Genomic DNA, 5,465 nt, shown 5'->3' on the forward strand with positions numbered 1-5,465 from the left:
CTCTGATGGTAGTTTCTTTTGCTGTGCAGAAGCTCTTTAGTTTCATTAGATCCCATTTGTCAATTTTGGCTTTTGCTGCCGTTGCTTTTGGTGTTTTAGACATGAAGTCCTTGCCCATGCCTGTGTCCTGAATGGTACTACCTAGGTTTTCTTCTAGGGTTTTTATGGTATTAGGTCTAACATTTAAGTCTCTAATCCATCTTGAATTAATCTTCATATAAGGAGTAAGGAAAAGATCCAGTTTCAGCTTTCTACTTATGGCTAGCCAATTTTCCCAGCACCATTTATTAAATAGGGAATCCTTTCCCCATTTCTTGTTTCTCTCAGGTTTGTCAAAGATCAGATGGCTGTAGATGTGTGGTATTATGTCTGAGGACTCTGTTCTGTTCCATTGGTCTATATCTCTGTTTTGGTACCAGTATCATGCTGTTTTGGTTACTGTAGCCTTGTAGTATAGTTTGAAGTCAGGTAGCGTGACGCCTCCAGCTTTGTCCTTTTGACTTAGGATTGTCTTGGCAATGTGGGCTCTTTTTTGGTTCCATATGAACTTTAAAGCAGTTTTTTCCAATTCTGTGAAGAAACTCATTGGTAGCTTGATGGGGATGGCAATGAATCTATAAATTACCTTGGGCAGTATGGCCATTTTCACGATATTGATTCTTCCTATCCATGAGCATGGTATGTTCTTCCATTTGTTAGTGTCCTCTTTTATTTCACTGCGCAGTGGTTTGTAGTTCTCCTTGAAGAGGTCCTTTACATCCCTTGTAAGTTGGATTCCTAGGTATTTTATTCTCTTTGAAGCAATTGTGAATGGAAGTTCATTCATGATTTGGCTCTCTGTTTGTCTGTTACTGGTGTATAAGAATGTTTGTGATTTTTGCACATTAATTTTGTATCCTGAGACTTTGCTGAAGTTGCTAATCAGCTTAAGGAGATTTTGGGCTGAGACAATGGGGTTTTCTAAATATACAATCATGTCATCTGCAAGCAGGGACAATTTGACTTCTTCTTTTTCTAACTGAATACCCTTGATTTCTTTCTCTTGCCTGATTGCCCTAGCCAGAACTTCCAACACTATGTTGAATAGGAGTGGTGAGAGAGGGCATCCCTGTCTTGTACCAGTTTTCAAAGGGAATTTTTCCAGTTTTTGCCCATTCAGTATGATATTAGCTGTGGGTTTTTCATAAATAGCTCTTATTATTTTGAGGTACGTTCCATCAATACCGAATTTATTGAGCATTTTTAGCATGAAGGGCTGTTGAATTTTGTCAAAAGCCTTTTCTGCATCTACTGAGATAATCATGTGGTTCTTGTCTTTGGTTCTGTTTATATGCTGGATTCCATTTATTGATTTGCGAATGTTGAACCAGCCTTGCATCCCAGGGATGAAGCCCACTTGATCATGGTGGATAAGCTTTTTGATGTGCTGCTGAATCCGGTTTGCCAGTATTTTATTGAGGATTTTTGCATCGATGTTCATCAGGGATATTGGTCTAAAATTATCTGTGTTGTATGAAAGGAGAGAAGGTTAGCACTCCCCTTGACAAGGATGGAAGAGGCCCTCGGGCCTGACAACACGCATAGGGTTAAGGCATTGCCACCTACTTCGTGGCATCTAACCATCGTTTACACGTCCCTTCGATAGCTCAGCTGGTAGAGCGGAGGACTGTAGCTACTTCCTTTCAGTTTTTTAAATTCAAGTTACGTCACCTACAGGCTGTTATATTGTTCTGCCTGGTTTGTAACAGAATGCTTCAGAATTTCTATCTTGCTCAGTGGGCTTTCTCTCTCTGTCATGAAAGAGTTAGGGTTTCCTTTGATATGCAGGCTTAGAAATAATTTCTCTGCTCTTTATCCCAACAAAAACATTTGGTCTTTTATTAAATGCAATAATAATATTTAACTAATTTAACCACTATTTGTTTTGATCCCTTAATAATTTAGTCTGCATCAATATTTGGCTGGAGTTTAAGTTGCCAGGAGGTAAAGGCTATTTTGGTTTAATTGCTTTTATAAAAGCTTCATGTAACGCCATATCCTGTTAGGGGTTTCATAAAGATGTTTTATGATTGCATGCATTTAACATCAGATACTGGTTAGGTGCTTTAAAATAGTAGCTAAATACTTTTATGTATGCAAATATTGAGGGGTTGGAAAAACACCATCTTCATTCTCAGAGTCTACCAATTAAGATTTATTGATCATAAATATTTATACACTCATAGGTTAAGATGCTATCTTAATAGTCATAAAGTCTGGTTAGTAACATGGAAAATGTTTATGATATAATAAAAGTAGCCACTCTTCATTGAGTACATACTACACAACAGGAACTTTATATAAATCACCTCAAAGTTTCTCAACTATACCTCGAGGTATGTATTTTGTCATCCTCAATGTACAGTTGAGGAAGTAAAAGTTCACATAGCTTAGGGAGCTTTTCCACTGTTACTTAACTAATAGATGGTATTGAAGATTGAAACTAGGGCCTTAGACTTTCAAGTTCGAGAGTTTTTACTTCACTAGCCAATATTAACACAATTGAAAGAATTGGAAAGTTTGCATGTGAAATGATGCATGGTTTATACAACAAGGTACAACTAAGAAAGTAAAGACTCGACATGGCAGTGAGTGGAATTATCAGGAATTTGCTCTCTTTTTCAAAATTTTCTTAATTGTTTTTGCAAGAATTAACAATGGAAAAAAGAAAGGAAAAGTAAAAAAGAGCTAGGACAAGTTCAACATTGAGGCCCTCATTTCTTTTACATGAAAGGACTTGGATTAATTAGATGAACTTTCTATAATTTAATTTTTCTTAGGGGAAGCATATAAAGACCTGCTCAAGACTAAGTAGGCATGGTTGTCAAAGGAAGCGAACGTCTCGATGACAACCTAAAAAAGAAACTGACTAAGAAATAAGATGAGCCTCAAAAGACTGGTATTATTATGTTTTTAATAATGGAGGCATTAGCACTGCAATTGTTAGAATTTTATCTGTTCTATCGTGAAATAAGGATCTAGATAGTATGCAGTAATTAAAGATTGACTTTGATTTAGATAATCCATTTTAATTGCATTTTTAATTGTAGTGAAAATTTCATGAAGTACCATCTAAAAATGCTGATGCAGAAAGATTAGCTAATCAAGATCATGCCGTTATATTTGAATTACTAGAAAGGGACCATGAGTGGTTAAGTGTAAAATACATCTCTCAAGTAACACACAAGTCCCTGTAATCTCATCTCACCTTCTGGGAACAATGTATAACAAATTAAAGCTGGTTCATGAAATGTCATACAATCTGGCAGCAAGATTCTAATTGATGAAGAAACGGCTATTTTAATGATTCTTTAACAACCGTAGAAAATTTCCAATTACCAGGAACCGTGACAAAAACTACCTTAAGGGGACAAAATAATTTCTAACAGTTTTTTTCAACCAACTCAGAGGCCCCAGTGGACGTTTCCTGACCTGTTCTCACTTGTTTTATTTAGTTTGGTTAAACGGATGGGCAACTGATTTATACTGTGAGTGTTTAAAGAATTACGTACAAAATTAGAAAACATAACTTGCAGTTTCCAGATTTGCCTACGATCGCATTTCCCATAAACTCAGGGATTGATGGTACTCTTGAAATGAATGTTGACGGGTGAATTTGTGTTCTATGGGTGCCCCTGCCCTCCATTTTGGCCTCTGCATGCCGATCCCCATTGCAGCATGTATCACATTGTACTTTTGGAATATAAATGTATGTTTGGTCTCCCTCAGTAGGCCATGGGGCACTGTGTGTGTTCAATACTTTGATGCTGAATAGATTATTATGACTTTCATTTTGATTAAAATTATGGATGTTGTAATATATGTTGATCTTATAGTATCTCTATGTCCTTCCCACAAATGTGTACACATACATATATAGACACAATTTCATTATATCTATCTATCTATCTATCTATCTATCTATCTATCTATCATCTTCATTCTGGATATTCCAGACTTTTCAGGGTGCATCTGTAACCTACCTATGAGTCTGGTTTTATGTCTAATCTATATAAGATAAAGAAATTAATCCTATTTTTAGGCCTTGTATTTACAATTTAATTCTTCCAGAATAATGACAGTAATAAAGTCGAGGTTTTGGTAAAATAAGAATTGCTATTAAGTAAGTTTTGAAGGTTGCTAGAAAGAATCAAGGACTTGGAAAGAAGAATTCAATAGAAAAATAAAAAATAATTATAATTCAGATAAAATTCGACAAATGTTACTGGCTTGTCCTACATTCTGTACCTTTTCTGATTCTGGTGAAGTTAAAACCATATTATGAATCTATTTCCCATATCATGTTTTCTTCCAAAATGGATTACTGAAAATAGAAGCAATTGTAATGAACCTGAAAATTCTGGTTTATAGGAAAACAAACCCATAATAATTAATATGTTTCAGAATTTATTTTTTCAGTATCTACATTTATTTCTCATCACATATACACTAGCATAAATGAAGTTTAAGAAATAAGTCTTTCCAGATTATTTTTACTCAACTATTTGTTTCAGTGCTATGCAAGGGTGATTGATTTTAGTTTGCATAAGAAGACTCAAAGGGAGATGATTAAAAGTGTGTAACTCTTTGACTCAACCCTAGAAGGTCTTTTGATGAGACCCAGCAATCTGGAAAATTATGATATGATATTATAGAACGATTATATAACAATATTTTAGAACTAACTGCCATTTGGGGATCACAGAACAATACTAATCTCAATTACATTACCTACCAACAAATTGAATATAATTAAATTATTTTCAAAATATATGGGTTGAGATTATTTTGCAACTAAAATTGCCAGGTGAGGAATAGCACTTTTCCATTTGCTGCTGAATGTGATGAAATACTGAACAGTCACAGAGGGTCTACCAGATGTCCCTTTGGGAGAGTGTTGTGGGTAAATGGACTGTCTGCGTGCACCCAAATTAGCCCTTTAAGAAGCTGTGTGCTGGAGGCCATTAGAAAATAATTTGTGCTGTTCTCATAAATATGAAGACCTTTGGAAATACCTCTGTGACACTGGATGCAGTTTGTGTTTGGGAAGTATCACTGATAAGAAATAATACTAAAAATGAACAACCCCATTAAAAAGTGGGCAAAAGACACGAACAGACACTTCTCAAAAGAAAAAAATTCATGCAGCCAACAAATATATGACAAATAGCTCAACATCACTGATCATTAGAGAAATGCAAATCAAAACCACAACGAGATGCCATCTCACTCCAGTCAGAGCTGCCATTGTTAAAAAGTCAAGAAACAAGGCCCGGCATGGTGGCTCACATCTGTAATCCTAGCACTTTGGGAGGCTGAGGCAGGTGGATCACCTGAAGTCAGGAGTTCGAGACCAGCCTGGCCAAGATGGCGAAACCCCATCTCTAGTAAAAATATAAAAATTAGCTGGGCGTGGTGGTGGGCGC

General features: G+C 35.9%; 1 non-coding gene across 1 annotated transcript; it reads left to right on the plus strand.

Moving 5' to 3' along the window:
• The first annotated feature begins 1,505 nt into the window (after positions 1 to 1,505).
• Positions 1,506 to 1,631, plus strand: LOC115900597. The gene has a single exon (XR_004060268.1). It is a non-coding gene; the product is annotated as a U6atac minor spliceosomal RNA (small nuclear RNA).
• The last annotated feature ends 3,834 nt before the right edge of the window (positions 1,632 to 5,465 follow it).

This window comes from Rhinopithecus roxellana, chromosome 11 (assembly GCF_007565055.1).
Source record: "Rhinopithecus roxellana isolate Shanxi Qingling chromosome 11, ASM756505v1, whole genome shotgun sequence".
NCBI classification, from domain to species: domain Eukaryota; kingdom Metazoa; phylum Chordata; class Mammalia; order Primates; family Cercopithecidae; genus Rhinopithecus; species Rhinopithecus roxellana.